Source organism: Pseudophryne corroboree, chromosome 3 (assembly GCF_028390025.1).
Source record: "Pseudophryne corroboree isolate aPseCor3 chromosome 3, aPseCor3.hap2, whole genome shotgun sequence".
Classification (NCBI taxonomy): domain Eukaryota; kingdom Metazoa; phylum Chordata; class Amphibia; order Anura; family Myobatrachidae; genus Pseudophryne; species Pseudophryne corroboree.
Genome location: NC_086446.1, coordinates 516,359,840 through 516,373,554, shown reverse-complemented (window position 1 = coordinate 516,373,554; position 13,715 = coordinate 516,359,840). Strand labels below are relative to the sequence as shown.

The 13,715-nt window shown below is 53.3% G+C and overlaps 2 non-coding genes and 2 pseudogenes across 2 annotated transcripts; all 4 read left to right on the top strand.

Annotated features, from left to right (window-relative positions):
• The first annotated feature begins 4,557 nt into the window (after positions 1–4,557).
• Positions 4,558–4,741, top strand: LOC134899694 (U2 spliceosomal RNA). The gene has a single exon (XR_010173335.1). It is a non-coding gene; the product is annotated as a U2 spliceosomal RNA (small nuclear RNA).
• Positions 4,742–6,005: 1,264 nt separating this feature from the next.
• Positions 6,006–6,129, top strand: LOC134899840 (U2 spliceosomal RNA; annotated as a pseudogene).
• Positions 6,130–6,936: 807 nt separating this feature from the next.
• LOC134899717 (U2 spliceosomal RNA) lies at positions 6,937–7,119 on the top strand. The gene has a single exon (XR_010173348.1). It is a non-coding gene; the product is annotated as a U2 spliceosomal RNA (small nuclear RNA).
• A 1,264-nt stretch (positions 7,120–8,383) lies between these two features.
• LOC134899799 (U2 spliceosomal RNA) lies at positions 8,384–8,488 on the top strand (annotated as a pseudogene).
• Positions 8,489–13,715: the final 5,227 nt, after the last annotated feature.

The following is a 13,715-nucleotide window of genomic DNA, read 5'->3' as shown; positions in this document are numbered from 1 at the left end:
GGACGGGCCACGTGATGAAGGACTGCAAGGTCCCGGCATGCAAGAATTGCCACATGGCCAGCCATGAGACAAAAGACTGCCCCACGAGGAAAACCTGCAACCTGTGCGGCAAAGTGGACCACGTCTACAGGGACTGCCCGAGTAGGTCGAGAACCTACTCAGCTGCGGTGACCGGACGTGCCAACCCTGCCCTCAAGCTGCTGCCCTCTGCTACGCAGAAGGAAAAGAAACCGCAGGAGGGTAAGAAACCTGTCAAACCCACCCCCCTCCCATCCTCCCTCCCCACCTCCACCAGCCCACCCCCTGCGACAGTGACTCCCATCCCTACCACTGTCGCAACCCTCCCTGACCCCTCCTCCGACTCTCCTACCCAGCCCATTGTCTCTCCCAACCCAGCCACCCCTGCCCCACCTGACCTTTCTTCCCAGGAAGATTTCCCCGCCCTCCCCTCCCCTCTTACTCCAACTGCAGGTGCCGAGAAGACGAGGAACTGCAAGAGGAAGGAGCTCGACAGCCCGTCTGCGGACTCCGAATCCTCTAAGAAACTGGCGGTCGAGCTGATCCCGCTGGAAGAAGAAATGGAGGAGCTGGCGGAGGCATTCAGCAGGGTGGAGGAGGAGGAGCTGGATGCCAACGCCGCCGCCTTACTCGACCAGATACTGGGAAACAACTCGCCGCTACCCGAGCAAGGGAACCTGGCATCCGATGCCGAGGAAGCCCCGCCCGACGGAGTGGTAACGTAAATGTAGAACTGTTGCCTAACCTCTCTTTTTTCCCCAACTAATGGCGTCATTTTCTATTTTCACCATTAATGTGAGGAGTATTAAGGATAAGCTTAGAAGACAGTCTGTGTTTACTTTCTTAGATAGTCAAAAATGTGATGTGTACATGTTGCAGGAATGCTCTCTTCCTTTCTCCAAGTCCTACAAACATCTGGGCAGGCAGTGGTCTCACGGCGCCTCCTATTGGTCCGGTGGGGGCGAGTGTAAGTCTGCAGGGGTCGCCATACTTATTAGGGGGAGCCTCTTCACGCTAGATTCTGTTCAGGAGCTCGTCTGCGGCAGATTACTTGTCGTAGACGGCTCCTGGGCAGGTGAGCCTATCAGGCTTATCTGCGTGTACGCCCCCCCTTTCAAGAATGAGCGTTTGGAGCTTTTCCAGACCCTGCGACCGCAGCTCGCAACCACTAGGGCGGTAGTGATGGCAGGAGACTTCAACTGCACCATGGAGGAGGATGGACGCAGCACCAGCAACTCTACCAAGCTTGATGTGACGTCTAAACTGCTCATAGAAATGGTGACCGAAGCATCACTGCGGGACGCTATGGGCTCCATGGGGTCCGGCTCCGTGAACTATACATGGAGCCGCCCCGATGGCTCTGTGCGTTCCCGCATTGACTTTGTGTTTACCTCTAGAACAGTGAAGCAGACCAGGCATTCTATGGTCCCCTGCTTCTTCTCAGACCACAGGGCCATTCTCTTCCAAGGAGTCCTGGGTAGCGGCTTCGCTCCTGGCCCAGGCTCTTGGAAGTTGAATTGTGCCCTGCTGGAAAGAGAGGAGGTGCTGGCGGAGCTGAAGGATGCCTACATCACATGGAAAAATGACAAATGTTATTTTGAATGTATGAGCGACTGGTGGGAATATGCTAAGGCTAACATTCGCAGTTTCTTTCAGGTTAAAGGGAGACAACAGGCGTGCGACCGAAAGAGGAACTTCAAGAGGCTGCAGAGACTTCTGCAGTCCCTACTGGACCTCCAACGGTGCGGCTGGGACGTGAGAGACGAGCTGGATGAGACCAAAGGGGGCCTGAAAAGGCACTTTGAGGAGGAATCCAGACGTATCGTCTTCCGTTCCAAGGTGGAGAACCTTGAGAAGGACGAGAAGTCTAATTCTTTCTTTTTCAGGAAACTCCACTCTGGCCACACGCCCCTGACCGAGCTGCGAGATGAGACCGGCATCCCCAGACAGGGGAAGGAGGGCGTGATGAAAGTCGTCAGAGACTACTACAGCGACCTCTACTCCCCTAAGACCACAGACAGCGAGGAGGCCGATAAGTTCCTGTCAGGTATCACTAACTCTATTGATCCTGCAGGCAAAGCCACTCTGGATGCTCCCTTGGCGTTGGAGGAGTTGCACTCTGCCGCCAAATCCTTTAGGCAGGGCAGGACCCCGGGCAGTGACGGTCTCCCAGCAGAGCTCTACGTAGCGCTGTGGGACCTCATTGGACCGGACCTGCTCGAGCTGTACGGGGAGATGGTGGTGGAGGGCAAAATGCCCCCATCGCTGAGGGAGGGAATGATCACGATCTTGTATAAGCGTAAGGGGGAGAGATGTGAGCTGAAGAATTGGAGGCCCATCTCTCTCTTAAACGTGGACTACAAGATCCTCGCCAAGGTGCTCGCCAACAGGCTGAAGGATGTCATCGGACAGATCATTCACCCGGACCAGACCTGCGCCATCCCCGGTCGCAGGATTGCAGACAGCCTCGCCCTCCTCAGAGACACGGTCCATTACATCAAGGATCGGAACGTGCACGCGGCCCTGGTCAGCCTTGATCAGGAGAAGGCCTTTGATCGTGTCTCACATGAGCTGATGGGCAGGGTTCTGCATAAATTTGGCCTCGGTAAAATGTTTTGTACGTATGTTAACCTGATGTACCTTGATATCCACAGCTCGGTGCTGGTGAACGGCTGGAAGACTGACCCCTTTTCCATCTTGTCCGGGGTCAGACAAGGCTGCCCGCTTTCACCTCTTCTTTTTGTTTGTGTTATAGAGCTCATGGCTGTATGCATCAGACGGAATCCAGAGATCAGAGGGATCGCCGCACCGGGTCGCGACCGACGAGAGGCCAAGTGTTCGCTGTACATGGATGACGTCACTGTCTTCTGCGCGGATCACCGTTCGGTGACAGCACTCGTCCAGACCTGCGAGAACTCCGGCCGAGCCTCAGGGGCTAAAGTCAACTGCGGGAAGTCAGAGGCTATGCTCTTCGGAAAGTGGCACCTGTCATCCTCTGCACCATTTCCTTTCACCATCAAGCCCGACTTCATTAAGATCCTGGGAGTCTGGTTCGGCGGCGAGGGTGCAGCCCTGAGATGTTGGGATGAGAGACTGGCGACTGTTCGCCAAAAGATTGGATTGTGGAGCCTCAGAGATCTTACCATCGAGGGGAAATCACTTGTGCTGCGCAACGAGATTCTTCCTGTTCTGCAGTACACCGCGCAGGCCTGGCCACCCCTGGCAACCGTCTGCAGGGCCATCACGAGGGCAGTGTTTCACTTCATCTGGGGCTCCAAGATGGACAGAGTAAAGCGGTCAGTTATGTACAAGGAGCCCCTCAAGGGTGGAAAGGGTATTCCGGATATCCCAACCATGCTTCGAGCCTTCTTCGTGTGTAACTGCATCCGCAGGACAATGTACGAGAACTTGAACGATTCTGCAGGAAACTCTATGTCCCGTTTCTTCCTCCTGCCGCTTTGGAGGAATCTCGGCTGGGACAAATGGGACAGCTCCATCCCTTACAACTGGAACACCCCGTGGTTCTACCTGGACGTGTCCAAGTTCGTGAGGGAACACCAACTGGAGGGAGTTAAACCTGACTTATGGAAATCAAAGACGATCTACAAGCTCATCAGAGCTAAAGACGATTTGGAGCCGATTCCGGGGCTCCCTTCAGCGACTGCCAAACAGGTCTGGGAGAATGTGGCCTCCAAAAGGCTCACAAACAGACACAAAGACCTGTCGTGGATGGCCATCCAGGGGGGCTTGCCCCTCCGGTCATTCATGCACTCCCGGAACCTGTGCAGGTACAGACATTGCCCCAGGTGCATCATACATGAAGAAACATCTATGCACCTGTTTTGGGACTGTGCCTGGGCCCAGTTGTTGTTGGACGCCCTGGAAAACGAACTGAAAAACTCTGTGCCAAGGAACTGTCTCACGTACCATTCGGTACTCTACGGACTATTCCCTGGCACCCACACCGTTGGGGCGATCCAGGAAGCCTGGCGCCTTATGAACTGTGTTAAGGACGCTTCGTGGCTTGCCAGGAACCGCCTCATTCTGAGGAGGGAGAGGATGTCTATCCAGGACTGTTGCAGGCTGGTTCACAGCTTGCTCAGAGACTATTCCACCATGGACAGCCCTGAGGAAGAAGAGGACTAAAACCCCCCTTTTTCTGCCCCTCTCCCCTTGTCCGAACCGAAAATGAGACTTTGGGACCGTGGCCCCTGCCCCCTCACTCACAATGTCTGCTGTTTTATTGATGTCTTCTATTTATTGCCCTTCCCCTTATATGTGTCTGTCTTTTCAATAAAGCTTCGGGCTTGTGATTCACCCTCCCTCACCCCCCTACCCTCCACACCCATAGCCTTATTTAATGTTGTGTTATTGTATCGTTTAATTGCATAGTGCAGCCTGAGAACTACAGGGTAGGCTACAGGCCCGCACCGTAGTTCTTCGACTGCACTATACAGTCTGCATCTGTGCTGTGTTTTGGCCTGTGCTGCGACACGGCACTTATGTTTGTCAATGTATTCGTCTGTTTTTTGCAACTTTATACCAATAAAGACGCTTTTTCAATCAAAAATCTGTTCTTATCAGTTTAATATCTGATACGCCCCCTATCTGGGGGCCATATATTAAATGGATTTTTAGAACAGGGAGATGGAAGAAGAGCTTGCTCTGTCCACTCCACGCATTGACCCGGTATTGCAGTACCTCCGGGACCGGTGCACCTTTCCTATTCTGTATTCCAAAAATAGATGAATGCTGACTTCTCAGCTTATTCCCCAGGATTTGCAATGTTTTTTTGCCTGCTGCATTGATAAACTCTTGGATTTTGTAAGCATGCTTTTTATACTGTGTCAAAATTGTATTCAATCTTTGCTGTCTATTAAAATGTTACAATGGATGAATAAAAGCACCTGTGAACTACTGTGTGGAGTCTTATTTAGCGTCTACTTCTTGTCTCCATTGAATTCCCTCCTTCTGCACAAGACAAATTGAAACAGTTGATCAGCATTTGGATGTGAGGCCTACGTAGGCCTAATTCTTGAATGCAAACTAAGTATGAACGAAGAAGCCTTACCTCTTCGAAATGAATTCCTACATTTTTAACTTACTATCATGATCATCCTTTCGGCTGGTCTTTTCGACCTGTTCATGTTTGGAACTAATTTTTATTTTTGTGGCGGTGGTGTCCACGCTGGTTGCAGGAGGTGTGGATAGTTGCTGTTACAGGCACTAAAGGCACAAGCTCTGCAGTATGTGTATATGCTGCATCCATCTCCTGGTGTGTGTCTCCCTCAAGTGGATGTCAGTTAGCAAGCCAAGCAAATGCAGTCCATACAGCCAAGCACATTGTGACATCACGTGTGTCGCATAATGATGACATCACATGTGTCGCATCATGATGACATCATAGAGTGTGCATCATGATGACTTCACAGAGCCCTCACACTGTAGTGAAAAATTGAAATCTGCCAGGATGAACGGGTTGGTTGAAACAATCCAGATTTTAGAGACAGGAGGTTCAAGGCAGCCAGGGAACCTTCCATTGCAGAATGAATGTCCCACTGCTTAAGTGCTGAAGTGCAAGTGCATAGCATTGTGTCAATGTGATAATAAGCACGGAGCCAGCAGGGACAGACGGGACGGGCGGCAGACGTCTGGTGGGTGTGGTTGTCGGAGGCGGACCAAATGCAAATGATTGTGCATCAGCCAGCCAGTCAGTCAGTCAAGCAGCCAGCAAGACAGGAGAGGAGAGAAAACTCACGATGCAGGAGTGAGTGATGGAATGTGGTTGCGCGCGCCTGGGTGACTGCCTGCTTGTCAGTCCGGACTTCTCCTTCCTTCCTCCTCTTCTTTGCTGTCGTCGCCGCCGCCGCCAACAAAAGTCAAGTCAATCTGCAGATAGTGTGAGCGTGCGTTGGGGAGGGTGATTCTCCATGGTGGATTGTAGATCCTGTTTCGGTTGCGCCGGTCCCTCAGCCCACATTCGGGTTATCGCTTCTCGGCCTTTTGGCTAAGATCAAGTGTAGTACCTGCTCGAGGGAAACACAGGGTGGAGTATCTGTTCTTACACTAGGAGCGTGAGAGGTTCCTAGATGTGGAATGGAGAAACACTTTGTGGAGTACCAAATGCTGGGGTGTGGCGCTGCCTCTGGTCGAGAGGGGAGAAAAACTAGGCTTAGTATCCACCGTCCTTCTAAGGGGATGAAAAAAGGCCCCTTGCGTGGAGTGGAGAAAGGCCTGGTCTAGTATCTCTTCTCGTACTGGGGGTTGACCCTGGCACCGAGTGGGTATGAAACTGGGTCTGGCTGAGAGGTCGGGAGCAGCTAGAAGCTCGAGGTGTTTCGTGCCCCTGGAACTGGAAGGGACAGGGGTGCCGGAAATGCACTGGGGTTTCGAGCCACCTTTGCACTAAGGCACTTTTAGCACTTAACACTTCAACCCTTCCTGTCTGCACCCACTTCCTTTGCCCTGGCCTTTTGGCTAGGGTAAGGAAAATTTTTTATACCCCCCGGCCTTCTGGCTGGGGCTTATTTATTTATTTATGCCCACTCACGTGTTTTGCACTTGCGCACAGCACTAGCACTTTTTATGTTTTTTGTAGTGTGTCACGTCACGGTTTTGTTGGGGTTAAGGTGAGACCCTTATGGGCCACCCTCTCTCCTAAGTTGCTGAGGCCCTCTCCTTTTGGGGAGGGCCAGAGGCTGATATCGGTCCCCAGGGGGAAGCTTCGGCCAACCCTGGGGACACACGAGGGTCCCTCCGCGCTTCGGCAAGGGGGGACCCACAGTCCCTTTTTTCCCTCAGTAGGCCTTCGGGCTCTGAGGGTTAGGGGAGTAACGGGGCCCTTCTCCTTTCGGAGAGGGTCCAAGAACCTTCGCCCCCAGCACGTTTGGTCACAGACACTGGGTGATGAAGTCACGCACCTCGGGCTTCGATAAAAAAAAAAAAAAATCTGTTCTTATCAGTTTAATATCTGATACGCCCCCTATCTGGGGGCCATATATTAAATGGATTTTTAGAACAGGGAGATGGAAGAAGAGCTTGCTCTGTCCACTCCACGCATTGACCCGGTATTGCAGTACCTCCGGGACCGGTGCACCTTTCCTATTCTGTATTCCAAAAATAGATGAATGCTGACTTCTCAGCTTATTCCCCAGGATTTGCAATGTTTTTTTGCCTGCTGCATTGATAAACTCTTGGATTTTGTAAGCATGCTTTTTATACTGTGTCAAAATTGTATTCAATCTTTGCTGTCTATTAAAATGTTACAATGGATGAATAAAAGCACCTGTGAACTACTGTGTGGAGTCTTATTTAGCGTCTACTTCTTGTCTCCATTGAATTCCCTCCTTCTGCACAAGACAAATTGAAACAGTTGATCAGCATTTGGATGTGAGGCCTACGTAGGCCTAATTCTTGAATGCAAACTAAGTATGAACGAAGAAGCCTTACCTCTTCGAAATGAATTCCTACATTTTTAACTTACTATCATGATCATCCTTTCGGCTGGTCTTTTCGACCTGTTCATGTTTGGAACTAATTTTTATTTTTGTGGCGGTGGTGTCCACGCTGGTTGCAGGAGGTGTGGATAGTTGCTGTTACAGGCACTAAAGGCACAAGCTCTGCAGTATGTGTATATGCTGCATCCATCTCCTGGTGTGTGTCTCCCTCAAGTGGATGTCAGTTAGCAAGCCAAGCAAATGCAGTCCATACAGCCAAGCACATTGTGACATCACGTGTGTCGCATAATGATGACATCACATGTGTCGCATCATGATGACATCATAGAGTGTGCATCATGATGACTTCACAGAGCCCTCACACTGTAGTGAAAAATTGAAATCTGCCAGGATGAACGGGTTGGTTGAAACAATCCAGATTTTAGAGACAGGAGGTTCAAGGCAGCCAGGGAACCTTCCATTGCAGAATGAATGTCCCACTGCTTAAGTGCTGAAGTGCAAGTGCATAGCATTGTGTCAATGTGATAATAAGCACGGAGCCAGCAGGGACAGACGGGACGGGCGGCAGACGTCTGGTGGGTGTGGTTGTCGGAGGCGGACCAAATGCAAATGATTGTGCATCAGCCAGCCAGTCAGTCAGTCAAGCAGCCAGCAAGACAGGAGAGGAGAGAAAACTCACGATGCAGGAGTGAGTGATGGAATGTGGTTGCGCGCGCCTGGGTGACTGCCTGCTTGTCAGTCCGGACTTCTCCTTCCTTCCTCCTCTTCTTTGCTGTCGTCGCCGCCGCCGCCAACAAAAGTCAAGTCAATCTGCAGATAGTGTGAGCGTGCGTTGGGGAGGGTGATTCTCCATGGTGGATTGTAGATCCTGTTTCGGTTGCGCCGGTCCCTCAGCCCACATTCGGGTTATCGCTTCTCGGCCTTTTGGCTAAGATCAAGTGTAGTATCTGTTCTTATCAGTTCACGCTGACTGACGGTGCTACCTTGTTTCTTGGACCGACAATTGTCCTTCTCAGGGCTAAGCTGCACCCGGGCCGAGAAGCCAGAAAAATCGAAAGCCGAGACTGCGAGGAGAAGGAGAAGATCGCTTGAAGAGGGTGAAGATTTGCATCGCTCCCCAGCTACAGCAGAGGGTTAGACTTGTTTGCTCTGCCCTCTGGAGAAGACACCCCCCCTCCGCCAGCAAGACTGCGTGGAGAAAAGGGACTTCGCCGGAGAAGCTCTGCAGCGCCCCCTACCTGCACTGGAGGGTTAGACTTGCTGGCTCTGCCCTCTGAAGCGACCGACCGCCTCTCCTCCTCTCGACGACAGCGCTGATCCTCCGCCCCGCCTCCTACGCCAGGAACCGTGAGTATGGCCACCGCTGCCCCAGCCGCCGCTGCTCCAGCCACCGCTGCTCCAGCCCCAGCTGCTCCAGCCTCTGCCTCCACTCCGGCCACCCTCGCCAAGAAGAGCCAGGCCAAGACGGCGAAAAAAACCGCCAAAGCCCCCACCGGATCGGCCGCACCCAGCGCCACAACCCCCGCAGCAACACCGCCAGCGGCACCCACCCAGGTGAGCACCAAAGACAAACCGTCCCTGGAGCCCTGGATGAGATTCACCGTGGTGATGAAGTTGAAGGAGGTGGATGGACGGATGCCGGACATGACAGTGGAGACCTTTGGGAAGAAGATGATCCTGGACCAGGGCTTCTCGACCGCTGAAACCCTCAGCATCCAGAATTACCTGAAGGGGATCTTTTACGTCACCTTCGCCTCCCTTGCCATCTGCAAGAGGTACTGGGAGGCAGTGAAATCGGCGAGACCCGAATCCCCTTTCTCCCGCTTTGTGGGCAATTGCCCTATTCAAAGAGAGGAAAGGCGGGTGACGGTTTCAATGAGGAACCCACACACGCCCATCAAGGACATTGTCACCTTCCTCAGCCGGTTCTGTACCGTCAAGAAGGACCCCACAAGGGTTCTGGATGGGAACAGCTTCTGGACTGGAAAGTGGGCTGTGATCGTCGTCCTGCAAAAGGACACCTCGTGCCCAGAAGGAGTCAAGCACCTCCCACAGTGCTTCTCCCTGGGGGGATCCCAAGGACTTCTCCACTACACCGACCAGCCACGCAACTGCAGGAAGTGCGGCGGGACGGGCCACGTGATGAAGGACTGCAAGGTCCCGGCATGCAAGAATTGCCACATGGCCAGCCATGAGACAAAAGACTGCCCCACGAGGAAAACCTGCAACCTGTGCGGCAAAGTGGACCACGTCTACAGGGACTGCCCGAGTAGGTCGAGAACCTACTCAGCTGTGGTGACCGGACGTGCCAACCCTGCCCTCAAGCTGCTGCCCTCTGCTACGCAGAAGGAAAAGAAACCGCAGGAGGGTAAGAAACCTGTCAAACCCACCCCCCTCCCATCCTCCCTCACCACCTCCCTCCCCATCTCCGCCAGCCCACCCCCTGCGACAGTGACCCCCATCCCTACCACTGTCGCAACCCTCCCTGACCCCTCCTCCGACTCTCCTACCCAGCCCATTGTCTCTCCCAACCCAGCCACCCCTGCCCCACCTGACCTTTCTTCCGAGGAAGATTTCCCCGCCCTCCCCTCCCCTCTTACTCCAACTGCAGGTGCCGAGAAGACGAGGAACTGCAAGAGGAAGGAGCTCGACAGCCCGTCTGCGGACTCCGAATCCTCTAAGAAACTGGCGGTCGAGCTGATCCCGCTGGAAGAAGAAATGGAGGAGCTGGCGGAGGCATTCAGCAGGGTGGAGGAGGAGGAGCTGGATGCCAACGCCGCCGCCTTACTCGACCAGATACTGGGAAACAACTCGCCGCTACCCGAGCAAGGGAACCTGGCATCCGATGCCGAGGAAGCCCCGCCCGACGGAGTGGTAACGTAAATGTAGAACTGTTGCCTAACCTCTCTTTTTTCCCCAACTAATGGCGTCATTTTCAATTTTCACCATTAATGTGAGGAGTATTAAGGACAAGCTTAGAAGACAGTCTGTGTTTACTTTCCTAGATAGTCAGAAATGCGATGTGTACATGTTGCAGGAATGCTCTCTTCCTTTCTCCAGGTCCTACAAACATCTGGGCAGGCAGTGGTCTCACGGCGCCTCCTATTGGTCCGGTGGGGGTGAGTGTAAGTCTGCAGGGGTCGCCATTCTTATTAGGGGGAGCCTCTTCACGCTAGATTCTGTTCAGGAGCTTGTCTGCGGCAGATTACTTGTCGTAGATGGCTCCTGGGCAGGTGAGCCTATTAGGCTTATCTGCGTGTACGCCCCCCCTTTCAAGAATGAGCGTTTGGAGCTCTTCCAGACCCTGCGACCGCAGCTCGCAACCACTAGGGCGGTAGTGATGGCAGGAGACTTCAACTGCACCATGGAAGAGGATGGACGCAGCACCAGCAACTGTACCAAGCTTGATGTGACGTCTAAACTGCTCATAGAAATGGTGACCGAAGCATCACTGCGGGACGCTATGGGCTCCATGGGGTCCGGCTCCGTGAACTATACATGGAGCCGCCCCGATGGCTCTGTGCGTTCCCGCATTGACTTTGTGTTTACCTCTAGAACAGTGAAGCAGACCAGGCATTCTATGGTCCCCTGCTTCTTCTCAGACCACAGGGCCATTCTCTTCCAAGGAGTCCTGGGTAGCGGCTTCGCTCCTGGCCCAGGCTCTTGGAAGTTGAATTGTGCCCTGCTGGAAAGAGAGGAGGTGCTGGCGGAGCTGAAGGATGCCTACATCACATGGAAAAATGACAAATGTTATTTTGAATGTATGAGCGACTGGTGGGAATATGCTAAGGCTAACATTCGCAGTTTCTTTCAGGTTAAAGGGAGACAACAGGCGTGCGACCGAAAGAGGAACTTCAAGAGGCTGCAGAGACTTCTGCAGTCCCTACTGGACCTCCAACGGTGCGGCTGGGACGTGAGAGACGAGCTGGATGAGACCAAAGGGGGCCTGAAAAGGCACTTTGAGGAGGAATCCAGACGTATCGTCTTCCGTTCCAAGGTGGAGAACCTTGAGAAGGACGAGAAGTCTAATTCTTTCTTTTTCAGGAAACTCCACTCTGGCCACACGCCCCTGACCGAGCTGCGAGATGAGACCGGCATCCCCAGACAGGGGAAGGAGGGCGTGATGAAAGTCGTCAGAGACTACTACAGCGACCTCTACTCCCCTAAGACCACAGACAGCGAGGAGGCCGATAAGTTCCTGTCAGGTATCACTAACTCTATTGATCCTGCAGGCAAAGCCACTCTGGATGCTCCCTTGGCGTTGGAGGAGTTGCACTCTGCCGCCAAATCCTTTAGGCAGGGCAGGACCCCGGGCAGTGACGGTCTCCCAGCAGAGCTCTACGTAGCGCTGTGGGACCTCATTGGACCGGACCTGCTCGAGCTGTACGGGGAGATGGTGGTGGAGGGCAAAATGCCCCCATCGCTGAGGGAGGGAATGATCACGATCTTGTATAAGCGTAAGGGGGAGAGATGTGAGCTGAAGAATTGGAGGCCCATCTCTCTCTTAAACGTGGACTACAAGATCCTCGCCAAGGTGCTCGCCAACAGGCTGAAGGATGTCATCGGACAGATCATTCACCCGGACCAGACCTGCGCCATCCCCGGTCGCAGGATTGCAGACAGCCTCGCCCTCCTCAGAGACACGGTCCATTACATCAAGGATCGGAACGTGCACGCAGCCCTGGTCAGCCTTGATCAGGAGAAGGCCTTTGATCGTGTCTCACATGAGCTGATGGGCAGGGTTCTGCATAAATTTGGCCTCGGTAAAATGTTTTGTACGTATGTTAACCTGATGTACCTTGATATCCACAGCTCGGTGCTGGTGAACGGCTGGAAGACTGACCCCTTTTCCATCTTGTCCGGGGTCAGACAAGGCTGCCCGCTTTCACCTCTTCTTTTTGTTTGTGTTATAGAGCTCATGGCTGTATGCATCAGACGGAATCCAGAGATCAGAGGGATCGCCGCACCGGGTCGTGACCGACGAGAGGCCAAGTGTTCGCTGTACATGGATGACGTCACTGTCTTCTGCGCGGATCACCGTTCGGTGACAGCACTCGTCCAGACCTGCGAGAACTTCGGCCGAGCCTCAGGGGCTAAAGTCAACTGCGGGAAGTCAGAGGCTATGCTCTTCGGAAAGTGGCACCTGTCATCCTCTGCACCATTTCCTTTCACCATCAAGCCCGACTTCATTAAGATCCTGGGAGTCTGGTTCGGCGGCGAGGGTGCAGCCCTGAGATGTTGGGATGAGAGACTGGCGACTGTTCGCCAAAAGATTGGATTGTGGAGCCTCAGAGATCTTACCATCGAGGGGAAATCACTTGTGCTGCGCAATGAGATTCTTCCCGTTCTGCAGTACACCGCGCAGGCCTGGCCACCCCTGGCAACCGTCTGCAGGGCCATCACGAGGGCAGTGTTTCACTTCATCTGGGGCTCCAAGATGGACAGAGTAAAGCGGTCAGTTATGTACAAGGAGCCCCTCAAGGGTGGAAAGGGTATTCCGGATATCCCAACCATGCTTCGAGCCTTCTTCGTGTGTAACTGCATCCGCAGGACAATGTACGAGAACTTGAACGATTCTGCAGGAAACTCTATGTCCCGTTTCTTCCTCCTGCCGCTTTGGAGGAATCTCGGCTGGGACAAATGGGACAGCTCCATCCCTTACAACTGGAACACCCCGTGGTTCTACCTGGACGTGTCCAAGTTCGTGAGGGAACACCAACTGGAGGGAGTTAAACCTGACTTATGGAAATCAAAGACGATCTACAAGCTCATCAGAGCTAAAGACGATTTGGAGCCGATTCCGGGGCTCCCTTCAGCGACTGCCAAACAGGTCTGGGAGAATGTGGCCTCAAAAAGGCTCACAAACAGACACAAAGACCTGTCGTGGATGGCCATCCAGGGGGGCTTGCCCCTCCGGTCATTCATGCACTCCCGGAACCTGTGCAGGTACAGACATTGCCCCAGGTGCATCATACATGAAGAAACATCTATGCACCTGTTTTGGGACTGTGCCTGGGCCCAGTTGTTGTTGGACGCCCTGGAAAACGAACTGAAAAACTCTGTGCCAAGGAACTGTCTTACGTACCATTCGGTACTCTACGGACTATTCCCTGGCACCCACACCGTTGGGGCGATCCAGGAAGCCTGGCGCCTTATGAACAGTGTTAAGGACGCTTCGTGGCTTGCCAGGAACCGCCTCATTCTGAGGAGGGAGAGGATGTCTATCCAGGACTGTTGCAG